The sequence below is a fragment of the Schistocerca nitens genome, chromosome 1 (genome assembly GCF_023898315.1).
Source record: "Schistocerca nitens isolate TAMUIC-IGC-003100 chromosome 1, iqSchNite1.1, whole genome shotgun sequence".
Classification (NCBI taxonomy): domain Eukaryota; kingdom Metazoa; phylum Arthropoda; class Insecta; order Orthoptera; family Acrididae; genus Schistocerca; species Schistocerca nitens.
In genome coordinates, this window is record NC_064614.1 from 456,967,609 (window position 1) to 456,990,980 (window position 23,372).

The following is a 23,372-nucleotide window of genomic DNA, read 5'->3' on the forward strand; positions in this document are numbered from 1 at the left end:
TGAAGTTTGGAAAATAGGCGAGAGCTGCTAACAGAACTGAAGTTGTGGGTGTGGGTCTCGACTCGTGCCTGGATAGCTCAGAGGATTGCCTGAGACACGGAAGGTTCTCGGTTAGAGTCCCGATACAACAAATAGTTTCAAGTTTGTAAAGCTTGTTATCATTAAAAGATAAAACAAGGTAAATCAACTTCTTCAAGTGAAAATTAAACGTTTGATAGTCTTATGAACAAGCAACAAATGCATGTTAGGTTCCCGCCCGGATAGCTGTGCATGTTAAAGCACATCTTCTGGAATATGTAGATGCGTCTGCCCAGGATCAAATCCGTCTGGCGGCTTAACGACGAGGGTCGGTGTGCCGGCTAGCCCAGGTGTGGTTTTTCGGCGGTTTCTCATATCCCACTTGGTGAATACCGGGCTGGTACCCAAGTCGCGTCTCAGTTCCACGATTCGCAAATATTTGGAAAACTTTCGCTCACTTTCACGCGAGTAACACTGCCCGCAGATTGTTGGGGAGCACATATTCCGTTGTCGGCCGCGGTAGCCGAGCGGTTCTAGGCGCTTCAGTCCGGAACCGCGCTGCTGTTACGGTCGCAGGTTCGATTCCTGCCTCGGTCATGGATGTGTGTGATGTCCTTAGGTTAGTCAGGTTTAAATAGTTCTAAGTTCTAGGGGACTGATGACCTCAGATGTTAAGTCCCATAGTGGTCAGAGCCATTTGAACCAACATATTCCGTGCCAGTGGGTAAGAGGGGAGCGAGAGGAAGGGGCATCCGGCCATCCCTTAAATTAACCACACCAAAACCGTCAATAACCATGCAGACTCTGTGCGGACGGAGTCACAAGAACAAGAGCAAGAATAAGACGAAGAAGTAAAAGGACAACAACAACAAATGCAGTTTTAAGTACTTCTCCTACACAGTCAGTCATCGTTACCAGCTGTGTCAATTCATCTGTGTCCAGCACCTCAATTTTGTCCTCCAACTTCAGCCCACTGTGAGTGTGTGCATGAGGTGTGCTCGAACTGCTCCACGACAGGTGGGCGCCCGGCTTGGAGGTCAGCCACATATTATCGAAACAGAGTGCAATTCACGGAGGATAATATCTCTCGAATACTCTCTGCCATATATACCAATTTTATTTGACTCTTATTACTGTGAACAAGGCAATAGCAAAATGAAACTGCCCGTGATTAATGCATCCATCTTTGAAAATAATAGTTCTACTGTATTTGTACCGCGTGGTAATGTCGTTTGTCAATAGCAAAATTAATACTCACTCTACCAAAAGAATTTTCATAATTCAATTAGCAAAATTAAATTTATTATTACCCGATCTAAAACGAATGCAACTATACAGCTAATATTATGTGTTACAAAAAGAGTATTGAACAGATATTTGATAACCTGAGCACCAGACTTAAATAAGAGCTGGACGGTTAGAGACCTAGAATTAATCCTGAGGTTGGTGATAGCTTTCAGTGTTTCTTTATATTCTTTTTATAAGGGACCATCACAAAGTTTCCACTCGAAAGCCATATAGCGCAGAATCGATATGCCAATCAGGCAAAATCCCGGTGAGCTTGTGGCAATCTTCTCACGAATGCACTAGGTTGAAGATACCCGCTTAGTAAAACAATTTGTCCTGCTGCGTGAAGATGTCCGTAACTGCCTGGTGCATATTCTCGTTCTGACGGGAATCGTCGTCCCTTAAAGCCGATTTTTTTTTAAGGAACCGATGGCGTATTAATAACCGGGGAGAGATCAGGATTATAGGGATGGTGTTCGAGTGACTCCCACTTATCTGTAACGAGTGAAGTTGGCCTCCCAGATCGACAGGCATCTTGAGTCGAACCGCCAGCAGCACGGAAATTGGTGCACCGTTCTGCAACGGTGGCTCTCGAAAACATGCTGCCCCATAGGCATGCTTCATTCTCCGGTTTTCGTCTTTCAGCAGCCAAGAAAAGAATAACAGCAATTTTTTCCTGTTGGACGCATTTGGTAACAGCGTATCTAGTGTTCACGTTTCTTCACTTGCTGCGCCCATGCTGGAAAGGCGCAAATGCCACGCTGATCCCTTGCTTACATGTCGGTATCGCGCTACGTTGCATATAGGCTTCAGCAACGGCCGAAAACGGAAACTTTTTGATCGCTCCTAATAAATGCACATTAAATAACTTTTAACTAGTTAAACCTAAATGTGCCGGCCGGAGTGGCCGTGCTGTTCTAGGCGCTTCAGTCTGGAACCGCGCGACCGCTACGATCGCAGGTTCGAATCCTGCCTCGGACATGGATGTGTGTGATGTCCTTAGGTTAGTTAGGTTTAAGTAGTTCCAAGTTCTAGGGGACTGGTGACCTTAGTGCTCAGAGCCATTTGAACTATTTTCAACCTAAATGTAATATCTTTTCACCAAGACGAATAGCGAATAGGGGCTCATCAAACAAAGACAACAAAATTTTAGTAGCTTAAGTGATCACAGGGACACAGATATCAACATTTTTATGAATACAAAACTATGGGCACATAGTTTTTGCTCTAGAAGGCCAGATCTGTGTGAGACAAAATTCAGTGATGTAAATCTGTTTTTTAAGTCTGATTATAAATAACGGAGAAAAAGTGCATTGATCTTGAGAAATTTTGTGCTGTTCTCGGAAGAACGTGCTGCTCACCAAGGAAATCAGGGCCGACACGGCAAGCGACAACGTTTACGCCAATCTCGATGGAGATTAGGGAGTGGAGTAAACTTTTAGGTGGTGCACCGTTCAAACGACAGCGACTACAGCACAATGATCCGTAGATATTCACTGTATTTTTTCCCTATAATGTATTGTCAGACTTAAGAAAAAGTTATATCATTGACTTTGGTCCCACACTGATCTGCTATTGCAAAAATACGGTAATGCCAATTTTGTTACAAATTGATGCTTGTATCTCACTGATCAGTGAGTATGAGAAACCATGTGCTTTTTCTGTTCCCAAGTGAAGCAATCAAACGGTCTGTATACGTCTCGCGGACACACACACACACACACACACACACACACACACACACACACACACACACACACACGCGCGCGAGACAAAAAGAGAGACAGAGAGAGACAGCCGTTGGTCGGTATTCATATAAGTGCGTCATGTGTTGGAATGTTGCCAGGGCACCCCCTAGTGCACACAATACTGCCGTTTTTCATGTAGTTCCATGCAGGTCGAAGATCTGTCAACTTTCGAGCTTGAACGAGCGTGACATGAGATATATACCGATTTTGACTAGAAAGTCGTTCACTGAAAACGAGCTCAGACGAGTTCAAGATGTCAACAGCACTTCAGGAATCTCTACCTGCATTTTCCTGTGACAGACAGTAAATAATCGAAAATAAATGATTGATTTTGTTACGAACATACTTTTAAGCATCGTCACTAGTGAAAACTATTGTATCAATAATTTTCCGCTGCAATTAACACGAAACGTGCGTTTTCCTTTTTTGTTAATTTATAGTTATTGGGTTGGTGCATAAGTTCGTGCGTTTTCCCATAAGTTTAATAAAAACAACAGACACAATAATAAATTATCCTTCATAATTTACAAAGGCTGGCAACATTTCCGAGTCCGCGACTACAGAAATCACGTCGTTTGGAGGCACAGGACTCGTCGAGCCATTTTCAGAGCGCATTTTCATCCAGAAGAGAAGTACCTTCGAGGTTGTTCGACAGAGAACGAAATAGGGAAAATCTGATGGCGCAAAGTAATGTTCAAGTGGATCAGGTGAACGCGGAATGACTTTCCCAAACCAGCTCCTGTTTAGTGCTTTGTCAGTCTAGCAGACTGCGGCGGGGCGTTATCGTGGAGTAGCGTCACTTTACTCAGTCTTTCTGATCTTTGTTTTTGAACTGTGTCTACAAGGCGTCTCAGTTGTTGACAGTACATGTCAGCAGTGATGGTTACACCTCGCGGAGCAATTCGTAGTACACCACACCGTCACTATTCCACCAGATGCATCACATTATCATTTATGGATGCAGGCGGGCCTTTGTGCTATGACTTCCTGCTTTGTTTGGGCTAACCGTCCATTTCTTTTCGTTATGTTAGCATAAAGACATAATTTCTCGTCACCAGTAACAACGCAGGTTAGGAATGGTCAGTGTTGCTTCATGAGCCAATTGATAATGAATATGCAGAGATGCGCATATGGATACCCTTTGATTTTTGTGATTTTGGCTTAGAGGATGCGTTACCTGTACACCCTATTTTTGAATCTTCCCCATTGCACTCAAATGTCGCACTATTTTGGAATGATCACAGTTCTCGAGTACACTGACGTGGATCATTGTGGATAAATGCGTTCAAACGATCTTCATTAAACCCCTAAGATCTTCCTGAACGTGAAGAGTCACTCATATCAAAACGATCCTCCTGTTTCTTCCCGTACTGTGTCCAATGGCACTATCCCCTTACACGGTGCAAATGTTTTTGGCTGCCTCCGGTGCTGTCACCCGTCTATTGAACTGAAACAGAAGAAGATGTTGGAAATGTACCGATTTCTCCGTTGGGCACTCCATTTTCTGGCGCCCACACCTCCACTTACTATCTCCAGATGATAAAATGACAATATGTCAACTCAAATAGCAACAGTGAACCACAAGTAAAAATGAAAGTCGGTAAATAAAGCCATAGCAACCGGAATACCAACATGAAAAACAAAAACGATTGAAATAAGGGCAGCAATTTGTTTATTGTGTGCAAAAGATGTGAAACCAGTCGAAATTGAAAATACTGTCATTTATGGAGAAAATACTAAGAGCGATGGTATAGTTAGAAAGATGGGTACAACATTTAAAGACGAGCATAGTAACGTCCGTAATGAAGTATCAAATGGGAGACTGTCCCATCATCACAGATATTTGCAGATAGCTGATACGACAATTAAAGAAAATAATCTAATACTCTTTATCTAATCGATTTTCGTAAGTTTCTTCACTTTTTCTGTCAGTGCCACAACAACGATGAAGTCAAAACGGCAGTTCAGCAGTGACTTGCAATTCAGGCGGCCGATTTTTGTGAGAATGGAATCTAGAAGGTGGCTGTTCGTTATGACAAATAACTTAATAGCTGTTTAAAAGTAGATCAAAGTATAGCCTTTATGTAATAATAAACTAGTATTAAAATGCAGTTGTGTTTGTTTAATGCTAAAAACGTTGCTTTGTTAAAAAGAACATGCCTTGTTTTATGCTCAGTAATTAAACTGGAAAACAAGAAAAGAAGACAAAGTGTTTGGGCGTTCGTGCTAGAAAAGGATGGTGCAAAAAGTAAGTGGACTGATAAAGTAACAAATGTGGAGAATCGGCGTGGACAGGAATATGTGGAAAACATTGACAAGAAGAAGAGACGCGTTTACAGAAAATGTGTTAAGACGTCAAGGAATAACTTTCATCGTACTTGAGGTAAACGAGGAGGGAGGTGCAGAGGGTAAAACCTAAAGGGGAGGACAGAAACTGGAATATGTCTGACAAATAATTGAAGATGCTGACTGTAAGTGCTACTCTGAGATGAAGAGGTTGGCACAAGCGAGGTTTTTACTGAGGATTCTGTACAAAATCGGCATGTATATATACGGTTCATCCATGCTGGGAATCGAGAATCTCAACGATATCGATACTGGCAGGATATTGGTCCCAGGAATTCCAAGGGAGTATCAAAATCTCTGCAGTAGTTCCTCAGACTAGCCCGGACATAAGAGTACAATAAGAAACGAGTAAGGGATTTCAATTGATATATGTAGAGCCAGAAGATTTACTAAAACATTTTTAATTTACTTACTAAAACATGACTACAACGTAAATTTTATCTTTGCGTGCAGTAAAATTCGTCTATTATCCTATAGACGGATGACGTATCCAATGTATGCTCATATGGCAAAAGATAATTTAAATGTGATATAATTAATATTGCACAAGTTTCAGATTTTTTGATTCATTTGTACTGTGAAATCTTGTCCTCGACGAATTTTATGATTCCAGGTCAACGGGTAGTATAATATAGTTTCTGATGACTCAGTTTACGAGTATCAAAATATGAGACATAAATGACCGAACCTTTTGATTGCTCTGACTTAGGAGCATCAATTTTTTTACACCGCCAAGGGACCATGGGTCTTAATATGTGACATAAATTTGAACTTGATATATCTACTCGTTTCTTAACAGTCGGACAGACATACGGAGAACCCTTATAAGGGTTCTGTTTTTGCAGACAGAGCACAAAATCCTAAAAATCTGGAAACTTGTGGAAAATGAATACTCTGGTTTCATGTGGACATTTTTTGCAATGTACCGATAAACCATTAGATTCTCTGTGAGATAAACAGCGATTTAAATCACCATATATGGTGCAACAGCCTTTTAAGTGTAAGAATGCAGGACATCTTGTTGGCGGACTACGAGTACTGTACTGGGAGAATACGGGATGCCCTATTTCTGGACTACTCGTGCTACACTGGCATGGCTGAAAACCTAATATGCTCAGAGTGTTTTTCCTAAAACTACACTGTTGTCGCAATATTTACAGGAAGACTAGATTGACCTTCACTGTATTTTTATGATTTTATCGTCATTGGTGGTATCCTTGGCAACCATTTGTTCAAAGATGAGAGTTTCGTAATAGTCGAACCTGTTTCTGTAGCGGAATGATCGAAGTCCTTGCTACTCGATTGTACGATTCAGTGCCTCATACACGTTCAGTAGCTTAATTGACCGACACTAAAGCGGCCTGTTATCGTTAGGGAAAGTTTAGTAGCGTTTAAAAGCCGTCGATAAAATGTTTCGATACATCGTTACCATGTTTTATTCTCAACACTATTGGTAAGGCTCGTGTGTGGAACGCAGTCGCCCTTTGAAAGACTTTGTCACTTAGCCATGAATACATATTCGGCATTTTCGCAATAATAGTCCTATGAAATTAGGAGCCATGGAGCGCTGCGAGTAGGTCGCCCAGAATCAGAATCGCTTACGTAACGGGAGGCCTGAGGCAAGTTTTCACTTCACGAGTGTGGCTAATGTTAATCGTCTGTCACGAACGTGGCACACATAACGCGGCTTTGTCGTCGTTCTCCTGGGTAATTGCTTTTGATTTGCGACTGCCGCGAATTTTAGCCGCTATTGTTTTTATAATTGGCAGTCGGTTAACGCGTTAATAGCAACTTTTTAATGAGGAGGGTATTCTCGTTATTAACGACCTAAAGCGATGATAAGGACATGCTCAGTTATTCGCATAACGATCGCAAACTTTCTGCGCTACTTTCATATCGCAAGTTAAACTAAGTTTGTGGTGTACTGAAATATTGTGAACAACGTAGACCGCAGTTTACAAAACTGGTTCAAATGGCTCTGAGCACTATGGGACTCAACTGCTGAGGTTATTAGTCCCCTAGAACTTAGAACTAGTTAAACCTAACTAACCTAAGGACATCACAAACATCCATGCCCGAGGCAGGATTCGAACCTGCGACCGTAGCGGTCTTGCGGTTCCAGACTGCAGCGCCTTTAACCGCACGGCCACTTCGGCCGGCCGCAGTTTACAGTACAAATTTTATTGCATAGCTCGCGGGATAACGGTTAATTGTCACAACTGAATGACTTCTCACATCCAGAGAAGTTAAATAAAAGTAATGAAGTTATTGCAGTCCTGAAGATATCTCAACAACTCATTTTTGTTGTTGCTGGGTAAGATACGTAAATCGTCATCCATCATTTCTGTAGGTAATGTACCGCCGCTGTAGTTCAGAGCTTAGAACTAATAGAGTGGACTACCAATACATTACGCTGTGTTTCCGTGTCCGACAATGTACTCTTTACTACTCTTTATTCAAAGAGGTGTTATTTCAACAGAGAAACGGCGTCATTAATGTGCAAGACCATGAAATTGGCTCGAATTCAAGATTGGTAAGAACCTCTAGATATTACTTTATTACGAAATTTCTCTTTTCAAGTGATTCATCTTTTTCACTGGTGAGCTGCCTCCCTCTGACTCTTCCTATCTCATGCTAATCTCCTCCCCTTCATACTTGCTACTCGGATTCTTCGATAATATGTGTTACACATTCTACTTTTGCTTCGCCACAGCTCCTTCATCCCCTCCAAAGCTCTTTCCAGGGTCAAATTTGCTCGTCCTGGACAACAAACAAGCTATTGCACTAACCGTCACTTTGTATGTTAAAAGTTTTCGAAAGACTTCTTTCCACGAAAATTCTCTTGAATACAACTCCATTTCAATTCTTTTTAATGTCCTTTCGTAGACCAACGTTTTAGATACTTAATACGCTATGCAGAGGGACGAATTAATAGAATTTAAGGCTTTTTTATTCTTAAACTTCAAAGGTCAGTCGACGACGTGATCGGTAGATTGGCTGCAATTAGTTTTGTAAGGAAATCACAGAGCATGACTTTGGACTAGTATTTGATGCCGGAACTTGCAGTTACGAGGTAAATGTTATATTGTGCCTTGAAGGCTCTAGTTATTAGTGATCAGTATTTGAGCTGGACCTAAAGCGACTCAGGTAAGTGAAAGCAGCACTAATTCAAATACACTATTATCGTATTACAGTGATAACATAATGCATGAGGTCCAATGTAAAATGAACACGTTTCAGAACAAAACTATTTTTTAAGATCTGAAGATGATAGCAAAGTATGTCGAAACCGTTTGTTTTAAATAAAGAAATATTTATACAATACAGGCTGCTGAATGTTTTTAGAACATTAAATATGCAGCACAACTGCAAACCAAAGCAAACCTCGGACAGTTCAGTGTAAGCGTATGGAACTATTCTAAGTAGACCACGCTTCACCTTTTAAGCAACTGTGTTCCACTCTCTCAGAAAATTGACCGTTAAAAACTGTATTGTTAAAACAAATTCGTTGTGATTGCCTTTTTCATTTTCTAAAATAAAGCTGTAATTCAAACCAATGCATATTTTACGAGCAATAATTACTCTTTTTTTAAAATAAAGGTATATTTAAAAATGAAATATTTTAGCACTGCCGCTGTTGGTTAATTGATATTTCTGTTTTCAGTTGGTTGTTAGTAAATAATAAAGGAAACACCTGTTTTAACAGAGACCAAATAAATGCCGACAAATACCGGTTATTCAGAACTAAAATACCGGTATCGGTTTTAACCGAACAGTTTTTCCCATTCCTAATCTAGCAACAGATTTTGATCTCAAAGAAGTGCAAAGATATGCACTTTAGAAGTACTGCCTTTATTTCGATTATTGTTTTGTTTTTACTTCGGCCAACGGCCTTGCCACAGTGATAACACCAGTTCCCGTCAGATCACTGAAGTTAAGCGCTGTCGGGCTGGGCCCGCACTTGGATGGGTCACCGTCCAGTCGGCCGAGCGCTGTTGGCAAGCGGTGTGCACTCAGCCCTTGTGAGGCAAACTGAGGAGCTACTTGATTGAGAAGTAGCAGCTCCGGTCTCGTAAACTGACATACGGCCGGGAGAAGGGTGTACTGACCACATGCCCCTCCATATCCGCATCCAGTGACGCCTGTGGGCTGAAGATGACACGGCGGCCAGTCGGTACCGTAGCGCCTTCATGGTCTGTTCGGTAGGAGTTTGTTTTAATTTAGTTTTTACTTCATAGCAGAGTAAGTTTTCTACTTTAGTAAGACCCGTGTTTTCGTTCATTGTTCCCTTCAGTTGAAGCACACATGTTCGCAGTTATGCAGGTGCTGCAAAATTTTTATTGAGCAGTTTACTTTCCTCGAGTAAAGGGAAGGCAGAGAGGAAGTGGGAGGAAAACTTGAAGTCTGTATCTCGTTGACACCGAATTCACTAACAATGGAGTTCTAGCTCTGTTTGAGACGGATGGGGCATGAAATTGCTGCCTTCTTGCTGAAAGCATGCCGACACCATTCTTGCGTTATTAAAAAAAAAAAAAAAAAAAAAAAAAGGAAGAAGAAGAGCCTAAACCAAGAGAGCTGCATGACTGTTTGAACCCTCATCTGTGTAATATGAGCACGAGTATCTTAATAAGCGCGCCACCTCGCTCGCTTTTGCATTTACAGGTACAGTCTTGGGCAGGCTTTGATGCCCACATCGTTGCAGAAGACATATAGCATCTCTACAGGAACAGCAGAACAATTCATGAACAACCGTTAAAATGTTTTTAAAGTTCCCAAGAAAGAACAGCTCTGGAACGATTGCAGCTCAGTAATCATCTTCGTATCTTTGACGAGTGAACTCAGTCACTAATAATCGTTTCCACATTTCGTTAACTATATCTTTCCGATTCTCTTCTGTCGTAGTTTCTTTTCTTCCAATTCACCTATTCCACTTACCGCTAAACATTCGTGTAACGTTAATTTCGAAAAGTAAGTGGCGAGATATTCTTAAACTGACGTAAGCATTTCCGTGTCGTTTCTGTATCGCGTTCAACAGGTTTACACAAATTTATATAATTCTTTGATTTAATTCTTATCCGGCGTGGGTCATATTCTCATTTACTGTCCATTTCGCGGTGTTATTTTTAATGCCAATTTCTTAACCCTCAATTCATTTAACATGAGTATAATTTCCCAGGCAGACGTCCCGCAACTAAAATCCCATTTCCTAACCGATGCCCGAAGTGATTTAAGGAATTCAAAAATGGTTCAAATGGCTCTGAGCACTATGGGACTCAACTTCTGAGGTCATTAGTCCCCTAGAACTTAGAACTAGTTAAACCTAACTAACCTAAGGACATCACAAACATCCATGCCCGAGGCAGGATTCGAACCTGCGACCGTAGCGGTCTTGCGGTTCCAGACTGCAGCGCCTTTAACCGCACGGCCACTTCGGCCGGCTATTTAAGGAATTCACAAAAATCTAAGTCTGGCTGGGGTTAAAACCAGATCTCTCCGTGCCCTAACATTGCCTCTATTGCCTCTTGTCGCTCTCTTCCGTTGGCTGACTTGAAAAAATTTTCACTTCAAAAGAAATGGAGCAGGTGACGCTTCACGCTTCACTATCCTGATAATAGAGTCTGCGACGCTTAATCACACCTCTACTCTGCAATTAATTTAAACTTTTTCGCCGCGTGGGATTAGCCGAGCGGTCTCAGGCGCTGCAGTCATGGACTGTGCGGCTGGTCCCGGGGGAGGTTCGAGTACTCCCTCGGGCATGGGTGTGTGTGTTTGTTCTTAGGATAATTTAGGTTAAGTAGTGTGTAAGCTTTGGGACTAATGACCTTAGCAGTTAAGTTCCATAAGATTTTACACACATTTTTTAAACTTTTCCTACCGGCTAATGCGGAAAGGAAATGTCTGCACAACTTCTGTACCGGATAGTGAAACTCTGAACCAAAAGATATCTACAGTAAGTGAAACGATGCCAAACTAATTCGTATATTGCAATTACCAATAATGCTCAAATGGAAATATGCTGACGTGTCTTTCAGCCGTCCCTAAAAGGTGGACAGTTCTTCCATCATTTTCATCTGTCTGTCATGTTGAGAAGCAAGATTTAAATAAACAAATTACAGTTGTAAGTTTTCTAATTAATTTTTGGTATTCAGTGAAAGTGATTTGAGCTTTATATTTTCATTGGATGTGTCACATTTCATATTTGTACGCTAAACATATTTGGAACGGTAAGTCTTCGATAGTCGACATGTTACGCCACAGAGATTCTGACTACAAGCACTGTGATCTTTGGTTGTCAGTATTACTGCTGTTGCGACGGCATTCTTTTGAGAGAATCGTGTGTTGGCTGTTCTACAGAGCAGATAGAAATAACTTACAGAGCACAGAGAGAAAATTACAGAGGATGATAAATTCTGAAATATTATTTGGTAAAGAGTAATTTCGGAAGTGAAGACGTCCAGGTACAGTGGTTGCTGGTTTGCTTACTTGTGCGTAATTGTGTGTTTGAACAACGGAAGGTTTTAGTGGAATCTATCTTTATTGGTTTGGGTTAGTTCGGTTCATTGTTCAGTTGAGAATAAGTAGTTATCAGTTCAGATGGCTTGCACTCAGAAGTTACAGATTTTACCACTTCCTTACCATTTTCAGTAATTAATCACTTGGCAGAGTAAAATTTATATTAAAAGATAAATTGTGTAAAGATGATTTAATAGTCAGACAACGAGTTTGTTTTTACAATACAGTTTTTACGGTTAATTTTCTGAGAGGTTGGAACACAGTTGCTTAAATGGTGAAGCGTGATCTACTTAGAATATATAATATTACTTGAAAATACAGTTCTTCGGTTGCACAGGTAAGTGCACAGGTAAGAGCTGTATTTTAAAGTAATATTATAAATTTCGTCTACGGTTGCTGCATTATCGGCCATGTTCAAAATTTCTACTTAGAATAGTTCCATACGCTTACACTGAATTGTCCAAGGTTTGCTTTGGTTTGCAGTTGTGCTGCATATTTAATGTTCTAAAAACATTCAGCAGCCTGTATCGCATTAATATTTCTTTATTTAAAACAACCGGTTTCGGCATACTTTTCTGTCATCTTCGGATCTTAAAAAAATAGTTTTGTTATGAAAGGTGTTCATTTTACGTTGGACCTCATGTCTTACGTTATCACTGTAATACGATAATAGCGTATTTGAATTAGTGCTGCTTTCACTTACCTGAGTCGCTTTACGTCCAGCTCAAATACTGATCACTAATAACTAGAGCCTTCAAGGCACAATATAACATTTACCTCGTAACTGGAAGTTCCGGCATCAAATACTAGTCCAAAGTCATGCTCTGTGATTTCCCTACAAAACTAATTGCAGCCAATCTACCGATCACGTCGTCGACTGACCTTAGAAGTTTAAGAATAAAAAAGCCTTAAATTCTGTTAATACATCCCTCTGAATAGCGTATTAAGTATCTAAAACGTTGGGCGACGAAAGAACGTTAAAAGTAATTGCAACGGAGCTGTATTCAAGAGATTTTTGGTGGACAGAAGTCTTTCGAAAACTTTTACCATACATTGAAAAATGACACTAACCATAGTCTGGAAATGTTTTTATGAAGTGACGTATAGCGAAGTACAATACTGCACTTGCTTTAAGAGATCAGGGAATTGTCTTCCATTTCTATGATATAATAAAAGAGGAAGTAAACTATGATAACACTAATAAATCAAAAATTTAACAACAGTTCACTGATAGTATACAATAAAAATAGAAACTAGCTGATCTGCTGAAACTTCCTGGCAGATTAAAACTGTATGCCCGACCGAGACTCGAACTCGGGACCTTTGCCTTTCCGCTGCAGAGTGAAAATCTCATTCTGGAAACATCCCCCAGGCTGTGGCTAAGCCATGTCTCCGCAGTATCCGTTCCTTCAGGAGTGCTAGTTCTGCAAGGTTCGCAGGAGAGCTTCTGTAAAGTTTGGAAGGTAGGAGACGAGATACTGGCAGAAGTAAAGCTGTGAGTACCGGGCGTGAGTCGTGCTTCGGTAGCTCAGATGGTAGAGCACTTGCCCGCGAAAGGCAAAGGTCCCGAGTTCGAGTCTCGGTCGGGCACACAGTTTTAATCTGCCAGGAAGTTTCATATCAGCGCATACTCCGCTGCAGATTGAAAATCACATTCTGGTAGCTGATCTGCGGTCTGTGTCCACATACTGTGCCTTTACCTTCCTGTAGTCCTTGAAAGTGGACAAAGTAACGCGAAAAACAGAGTTCTTCAGCCTCGGTTTTCACCCTCAAGCACAGATCATTCGTAATGCCCTAATGGTGGTATGATCACCGATTACAACATGATTTTTATGCAGAGTTTCAAAAAGAATTAGAATCAGTGGGAGAATACTGTTAATTTTTTTGCAGCTTTCAACCACTTATCACTTTTCGACAAAAGCAGCAAAAGGTGGACGGACTTAATTTTCTTTTATTTGCCTATTTAATTTAATATTTCGATTTTACTTATCTTGAAACTGAGAGAGTCAATTTTTTCAGTCTTCGTTCGCTTTCTACGTTTATTACAGGAAATAATAGGAATAAAAAACCGATAATTGGTTATTTCAGAAACCGACTTTTATTACGCACTGCTAAAGCTGTCAGAGGCTGAGTCAGGAGTTCAGTATGCAGCAATAAAAAATTTTGATCATTTGTCCAGTAACATAAAATGTCTGACAGGTGGCGTAGAAAGTTTCAAAACTGATCAAAAATCATTTCTCCTGGACAACTCCTATTCCATTGACGGATCTCTCCTTAGAACTGGTAGCCAGCGTATAGAAAAAACCTTGTTTTTAATGTTGTTGCATGAGCAGGAATAAAATGATAATGTGTTCATTAATGTTAACAGTAATCATGTATATGTCATATAAACTCACTCGTTCCACGTCATTTCAATAAAAGAATCGTTCTTCAAATGGTCTATGAAACATGTAACTAACAGTCAGGTTGAAGTTGCGTGGAAAAAATCGATATAACCGAAAACCGGTTGTTTCATCGATAACGACCATCCCTATGCTGGATAACATTTAATACAGCGTTGCTTCACCCCTTCAACTGGAAACTGTTAGGTAGTTCGCACGATAGAGGCGTGGACCAGCAGCTGCAGGAAGTGTTGGGGAGTGAGTACCAGTCACCAGCATTGTGTAGCTTAGTGCAGGGTTGGCTCATGTGACTGACAGCATGGGGGAGTTATGTAGGAATTTTACGAAGGGGGATCAGTTAGTGATTGTGGGTGGAGCAGGGAACAGTCTTGATAGTGACGAGGAATATGATGTAGATGGTGACCTCGTAAAGATAGCTACTCAAACTGGTGGCACTAATGTGCATTTCGTGCAATCTGTTTCAGCGTCATGACTAGCCTCATTTTGATGCGGCTGTTAGGGGCGTTAACATCTGGCTGGAGAGGGCGCTGATAGCAAAGGGCATGGGTCACATTTGAGTGATGCCAGCTAGGTCTATCAGTAAATCGGGTTTCACTAGGCATGGCCTGCACCTCAATGCCTCAGGGATCAGTGTTGGGGCCACTCCTGTTCCTTACTTATATAAATGATATGCCCTCTAGTATTACGAGTAACTGTAAAATATTTCTGTTTGATGATGACACTAGCTTGGTAGTAAAGGATGTTGTGTGCAACATTGGCTCGGTTTCAAGTAGTGTGATTCATGACCTAAGTTTATGGCTTGTAGAAAATAAACTAACGCTAAATCACAGTGAGACTCAGTTTTTACAGTTTCTAACACACAATTCAACAGACCTGACGTTTTAATTTCACAGAATGGGCATTGATTATTGAAACTGAACAGTTCAGTTCAAATTTCTAGGTGTTCAGATAGATAGTAAACTGTCGTGGAAAGCCCACGTTCAGGATCTTGGTCAAAGACTTAATGTTGCCATTTTTACTATTCGGAAGGTATCTGAAATGAGTGATTGTTCGACACGAAAATTAGTCTACTTTGCTTATTTTCATTTGCGTATTTCATATGGTATTATATTTTGGGGTAACTCGTCCCCTTGTAAAGGGATATTTTTGGTTCAGAAACGGGCAGTTCGGGCAATAAGTGGTGTAAGTTCACGAACCTCTTGTCGACCCCTTAACGAGTCTGGGTATTTTGACAATGGCCTCTCACTATACATATTCCACACTTCATTTTTTGTTAACAATATTAGCTTAGTCCCAAGAATAAGCAACTTTCACTCAGTTAATATTCAGCAGAAATCAAACCTGCATTTGGATCGGACTTCCTTAACTCTTGTGCAGAAAGGTGTGCAGACATTTTCAGTGAGCTACCGCTCGAATTCAGAAATCTTAGCAGTAATCCACGCGCTTTAAAAACTAAACTGAAGAGTTTCATCATGGGTCACTCCTTCAAATCTGTCGAGCAGTTCCTTGAAAAGTAAAGCTGATTCTTGTTGTATTGTTGATTGCGTTTACTTAAACTTAAGGACTAACTTTTTTCGGGTTCATAAACATTTTATTGTTATCTGTTATTACTTTTATGTTGTAATTTCATGTACTGACACGTTCCGTGACGCTGGAGATTTGCTTCTCAGTTTGGTCCTACGGAACTTGACGTGTAAATAAACAAATAAATAAATAAACGACCAACCTCAGGAGGGTGTGCACAAGTTGGCCGAGTCTGTGCTGCTTAGGCCTACCCCACTCACAGTGATGACGCAGTGGAAATTTCAACTGGTTCCAAGCATGCTAGACTGGGTCCAAGACAACAGTTACCTCAGGCCATCCTATTAGGTTCTTTCCTGCCTCCTCCAGGAAAAAAATATTTGCATCAGGTGGGCGTTACGTGCTAGTGCTTAATCGTCTTGAAAGTCGAACCCATCGCCGTATTGTTGACTGTAGGGCTGGACGATGTGTTGGGGGATTCTGTCCCGATACTGCGGAGCCCTCAAATTGCGCTCGATAGCGCTGAGAGCGCCCGACATCCGTATGCGATAGCGGCCCGAAACGTGACTAACCCACTTCCCACTGAACCCGTGGGAATGCTTCCTGAGACGGTAATTGGCACCTGACCTACTCCACACTCTTCTGCGACGACCATCTGAAGTCAGACAAGTGCTATACTCGTCCGTGAACCCGGCGCAATTGATTCAAGTTTCATTCGAGGTCCCCTTATTCACACGCAACTGTGCGGGCAGGACGTAGACGTATTTTGCTGTTTGTGGTGGACACCCCAGACTGACGGCATGGAGACTATTGCATATTGTCTGGGTCGACAAAGCCTGTTTGGAGGCAACGCGATGTTCCTCTGCACTCTCTTCAACGTACCTACGAGCCAGCAGTTCAACGGACTTGTTTTGTCGGACGCGAGTAACCACTATGAAGTAATTCTTCATGTATTCTAGGTCTCGCGTTAGCAGTTGAATGATCGAATTCATATGGATCGTTATATTCCAGGTCTAGCGTTAGCAGTTGAATGATCGACTTCATATAGATCACTCCGGCAGGAAACTTCCCGTTTCGAGAACCCTAAATTGAAAATGCGCGCTCGGTTTAAGCTTCTATTGATCCTTCGACACATATTGACTGATTGGACTCACAAGATTATTATCCCGTTCATATTTGGAGACTTAGTGCGCTTTACTCAGGGCCGGATCGAGATCATTTTTTTCACACAAGCGACACTTAGAATTTGGCGCCCTCCCTCGTCTGCCCCTTCCACATACCCCCCACACCCTACCCATCCGTCAAACTTGACTTTTCTTTCCTTGGACTCTTGCGGTAAGACTTCCAAAAATATAAACTCTAGTAGTTGCTTTACTTTTAAAATATATGCTACAGAGAGGTTTCTCTGTAACAGAAATAAATATATAAATTTTACTCCAATGCTAAATATTAAAAGAAGGAACAATTTCTTTCTGTTTAAAGTAATGTCTGAAATTTTAAAAGATTCTTTTGAATTATGAAGGACTAGGCTTGTTGGATTGTGTTGGCTTCATAAAAATCTGCTATCTATTAAAATGAGTAAAAAGCCATTTTAATTGAATCAACTGTGGATTCTTGGTGAAACATAGTAAATTATCTAAACAAATACTGTTTTTTTGCCTTACTTAACAAATTTTATTATGGTTACTGCACAGCCTAGGTTTCGAGTTATAAGCCCATTTTCAAGTATCAGTCATGTACTTGAAAATGGGCTTTTGACCCGAAACCTAGGTTGTGCAGTAACCATAATAAAATTTGTGAAACAAGACAAAAACAGTGTTTGTTGAGATAATGAGTAAAAAAATATAAAACATAAAATTTCTGTTTTTTTTTTTTTAGTTTCATAATGGACATTTTTAATTTTATGATTTACAAATAATTTGACTTTCCATCGGAAAAAGTGACACAGAAATACGAAAAATCATGTTCATTCTATATTGACGTGTTAAAGAGAAAGCGGGTAAGTTGTAAAGTTTGATTCGAAAGTCCTGTCACTTTTCTCTTTTTTGGTCATGATGCGTATTTATTTATTTATTTCGAACGTGTCACAGCGGATACTTCGCGTTTCGACTTATTTAGTGACCCAGAACATCAGTATGGGCACCATCATGGTTGTGGCACAAAATGATGCGGCGCCATGTCCTTGTGGTTCTTGACTGCCTACCTAAGAGCTTGTTTCAGTTCGTCACTTGCCGTGCTGTTTAATTATTCCCCACAGGGAACTGTCGCATAATGTCAGAGATGCACTTTTCCTCTGCCTGTCCACGTGTGGGGTAACACTTCATCCAAGAATTCTCGAACACGGGCAGCTACTGGGCAGGAGCTCCATCTTGTTGAAGCCAACTCTCACCAAGAATATTCAATATCTGGAGCTCTTGAATAAATCATCCACTCAAGATTTTCTAGTAAGAAAGTTCATTCACTGCACCGACAAGCAAATACGACCTTATGAGATGCCTACTGGTCATTGCAGTCAGACCATAACATTGGGTGAATTATTCTCTTACTCTTCATAACAATGTGTGTTTTCCTTGCTCCAGAAAAAAATGCCCCTATTCCGACAAGATCGATAAACTGCCCCACTAAGGGAGCGTCACAAACACATCAAGTAATAAAGACAACCTTGTTGGGTACAAAGTTCCTAGCTTTTCCGGTCTAATGTTTTAGTTACATGTTCATCTGGAGGTGGCTTTTAGTGCCACGAAACCAGTAGTAACCCAATAATAGAGGACTAAATACGGTTTATTAGTACACAAGATGACATCGAGTAATCTTGAACAAACTTTATGCCTTCGCCGCATGTCCTCATCACTCAACGCATTTACGAATGTTGGCCTAAAAGATTTTAATTCAAAATCCTTTTTCAAGTGTGTCAGCATAGTCGTTTTTGGAATTCCAAGCTCAGCTGATCTTTTCCGCAATGATTTTATGGGAGATCTGGTCATAGAATCCACCACTGCTGCAAATGTTTGTCGTCATGTTGATGGTCGACCTGTTCTCTTTCCATCCAAAATGGATCCGGTTCTGAAGAGTTTCTGTTGCCACCGCAGTGTGGTTCGCTTTGACGGAGCTTCTTTATGGAATCGTCCTGCAAAACCCCGTTGCACATCTCTTATGGTTTTCCAAGTGTGTTCACGTTCACGTTCAATAGCCCATCCACTTGCCAGAATACGTTCTTCCACACTGTTGGTACTTGAGCCCGCCATCTGAAAAGAAAGAAAAGACATACAGAGTATAAATATACATCCTGACCAAAAAAAAAGAGGGGAGTGACAGGGCTTTCTGATATTACTGTACATTACACGCGAAGAAAACTCGCCAAGAAATAGATAGATTTTAGAATATTTGCCATGAACATAGTTGAAAATTTATAAACTTGGTCAAAATTTTTATGTACGTGATTGAAAAGGAAAACACAAGTTTGTGTGTGGTACACCAGAGAAATATTAATAAAATCATGAATTTTTGTACTTTAAACATTGCAGCCCAGTCAGCAATCGTAATAATCTAATATATATAGAAACTATCAGCCTCGATTACGGTAATGAAACCAACCTTTACCTAGGTTTCAGACCAAATAACTGAGCCTTCTTCAGAAGATATACCTGAATCTATAATTTGTCTAAGAGGGCATGGTCTAGAAATGAAACTAAAACAGCCTGAATAGGCCTAGTCACATTTTAAAAATACTAAGTCAACACCAAGACTTAAGCTCTCGTCTCCATGGACGCTGTGTGGTGAGCCTCGGGAGCTCACGTGAAACTCGCCCATGTTCCTTGTTCTACTGATCTGCACCGATAGTGAAGAATACTTTTACGTACATTGCACAAGTGTAAACAGCGATATTCTATGGAAAATAGATAATTCATGAGGGTGGTGAAAAAGATTATTGGAATAGACCACGAGGGTAGTTTGATAGATCTGGTAAAAATGTATGAAAAAGTATTTGTTTCGTAAGCAAGTTCAAATAGTTCAGATACCTCTAAGCACTATGGGGCTTAACATCTGAGGTCATCAGTCCCCTAGACTTAGAACTACTTAAACCTAACTAACCTAAGGACATCACACACATCCATGCCCGAGGCAGGATTCGAACCTGCGACCTCAGCAGCAGCGTGGTCGCCGACCGGCCGTAAGCAAGTCACCGAACTTCTCGACATAGTCTTCTTTGAGGGATATACACTTGGCCAAACGATTCTGCAGTTTTCTCATCTCATGGGAAAAAACAGGTTGTGTTAAACTCTGCAAAATACTCGTTGACTGCAACCATCACTTCCTCATTTGATGAAAATTTCTTCGGAGCAAGCCAAAGTAGCAAGTTACGGAACAGGAGGAAGTCACTTGGAACTAAGTATGGTGAATAGGGGGGATGAGCAACTAATCCAAAGCCCAGTTCATGCACGTTCGCCATTGGTATCGCTGATATGTTGGGTGGTGCATTATCCTGGTGGAAGAGCACATTCTTGGGTGCCAACCTTGGTCTTTTTTCAGCCAATGCAAGTTTCAAACGATCCAACTAGAAGCATAATAGAGTTCCTTTTCCAAGTAATCTATGAGGATAATCCCATGGGAATCCTAAAAAAAAATTGTGGCCATCACCTTACCAGCTGACAAAATGGTCTTTGCCTTCTTCACTGCAGAGCCGTTTTAACTCTGGCGAGTGATGATGGATCCAGGTCTCACGAACAGTCACATATCGGCGCCAAAGGACTCGCGGGTTGCGATTGAACATCAGCAGACATTGTGTTGAAATGATGTGCCGGATGCGCTTGGCGTAAGTCAGGGTACCGGCACTGCACACAGCTTCTTCGTAGCCAGTTCACCGTGCATGATATTTTGCACTCGCTCAGTTTAGATGGCTACAGCCTCAGGAATCTCATGAATTTTATTTGTCGGTCTTGCATTACCATATCATGCATTTTGTAGATGGTTTCCTTTGCAGTTACCTCCTCTGTACTTTTCCGAACACGAATAAATTCATTAATCTAAAAGTAAATAGTCTTCAATGATGCTGCCGACTCCACGTGATCTTCATGCAATTCTGTTTTTATTTGACGACAGTCCAACAGTTCAAATGGAAACGTTTAATACACTACTGGCCATTAAAATTGCTACACCACGAAGATGACGTGCTACAGACGCGAAATTTAACCGACAGGAAGAAGATGCTGTGATATGCAACTGATTAGCTTTTCAGAGCGTTAACACAAGGTTGGCGCCGGTGGCGACACCTACAACGTGCTGCCATGAGGAAAGTTTCCAACCGATTTCTCATACACAAACAGCAGTTTACCGGCGTTGCCTTGTGAAACGTTGTTGTTATGCCTCGTGTAAGGAGGAGAAATGCGTACCATCACGTTTCCGACTTTGATAAAAGTCGGATTGTAGCCTATCGCGATTGCGGTTTATAGTATCGCAACGTTGCTGCTCGCGTTGGTCGAGATCCAATGACAGCTAGCAGAATACGGAATCGGTGGGTTCAGGAGGGTAATACGGAACGCCGTGCTGGATCCCAACGGCTTCGTATCACTAGCAGTCGAGATGACAGGCGTCTTATCCGCATGGCTGTAACGGATCGTGCAGCCACGTCTCGATCCCTGAGTCAAGAGATGGGGACGTTTGCAAGACAACAACCATCTGCACCAACAGTTCGACAACGTCTGCAGCAGCATGGACCATCAGCTCGGAGACCATGGCTACGGTTACCCTTGACGCTGCATCACAGACAGGAGCGCCTGCGCCGGCCGTTGTGGCCGTGCGGTTCTAAGCGCTTCAGTTTGGAACCGCGTGACCGCTACGGTCGCAGATTCGAATCCTGCCTCGGGCATGGATGTGTGTGATGTCCTTAGGTTAGTTAGGTTTAAGTAGTTCTAAGTTCTAGGGGATTGATGACCTCAGACGTTAAGTCCCATAGTGCTCAGAGCCATTTGAAGGAGCGCCTGCGATGGTGTACTCAACGACGAACCTGGGTGAACGACTGGCAAAAATTCATTTTTTCTGATGAATCCAGGTTCTGTTTACAGCATCATTATGGTTGCATCCGTGTTTGGCGACATCGCGGTGAACGCACATTGGAAGCGTGTATACGTCATCGCCATACTGGCGTATCACCCGGCGTGATGGTATGGGGTGCCATTGGTTACACGTTTCGGTCACCTCTTGCTCGCATTGTCGGCACTTTGAACAGTGGACGTAACATTTCAGATGTGTTACGACCCGTGGCTCTACCCTTCATTCGGTCCCTGCGAAACCACACATTTCAGCAGGATAATGGACGACCGCATGTTGCAGGTCCTGTACGGGCCTTTCTGGATACAGAAAATGTTCGACAGCTGCCCTGGCCAGCACATTCTCTAGATCTCTCACGAATTGAAAACTGGTTCGTCACAATACGCCAGTCACTACTTTTGATGAACTGTGGTATCGTGTTGAAGCTGCATGGGCAGCTGTATCTGTACACGCCATCCAAGCTGTGTTTGACTCAATGCCCAGGCGTGTGAAGGCCGTTATTACGGCCAGAGGTGGTTGTTATGGGTACTGATTTCTCAGGATCTATGCACCCAAATCCGTGAAAATGTAATCACGTGTTAGTTCTAGTATAAGATATTTGTCCAATGAATGCCCGTTTATCATCTGCATTTCTTCTTGGTGTAGCAATTTTAACGGCCAGTAGTGTATCAGCACGAAACTCTGTTTTCTCCATTTTCACTCGCAGTCGACACACTGTCCAACGACTGTCAACAATGAACTGTACGCTGTCTATTGTTGAAATTCTTTATGCGATCCCTGGAATAATCAAGCTTCCCAGCCATGAAAGCGCAACAAAAATGTTCTATTCATCATGGAATCTATCAGATCTATCAAAACCCCCTCGTACGTGGAAGCTAACTTCGACGCAGCAGTAGCTTACACGGGTGCTGGTGCAGACGGCGAGTGCAGGATGCAGCGGGGAGGTTCGGCTACCGGCACAGTCGGCATCCGCCTTAATGACAGCCACGGCCGCGCCGTCCCTAACCTTGGCGGCCAGAGCGGCGTGGCCCGCACCGCCTGTGCCTCGCTGCCCGCACCAAGGCTGGCTGGCTGCCTGCCTGCCTCGTCTCGCGGTTTAGCCTGTACCGGACAAAGCTGCAGCCGCACGTGACTGGGCGTCCACCCACTGCGGCGTTGCATACGCGTCTGTTTACCCATTGCTGCTTCTGTGCACCGTAATCCATCAGGCGGCGACTGGTGGAGGGTGCATGGCGTACTAACTCTTTTCCCTGCATTACTGTGCCATTCGGGATTGGTGTCAAAGGAGAATAATTGTGGCAAAGAATTTGACTTTGTCATTTCGGAGCACGCGAACTATTTTTAAATTATTTACTATTGTCTTGAGTGAATTCGGTGCTTGATAGAACTGGTTTCAATTCTAATGAGTCATCATCAGCACTACATCGCTAGGAAAGATACCCACCAAGTCCTCATCTGGTGCTCACCGTGATCATTAAAAATCGACTCA

General features: G+C 41.9%; 1 protein-coding gene and 1 pseudogene across 1 annotated transcript in view; both read left to right on the plus strand.

The window, feature by feature from the left end:
• LOC126251760 (beta-1,3-glucan-binding protein-like) overlaps positions 1 to 23,372 on the plus strand; it is a 291,287-nt gene that overhangs the window by 16,171 nt on the left and 251,744 nt on the right. The window lies entirely within an intron of this gene.
• Positions 9,283 to 9,400, plus strand: LOC126210967 (5S ribosomal RNA; annotated as a pseudogene).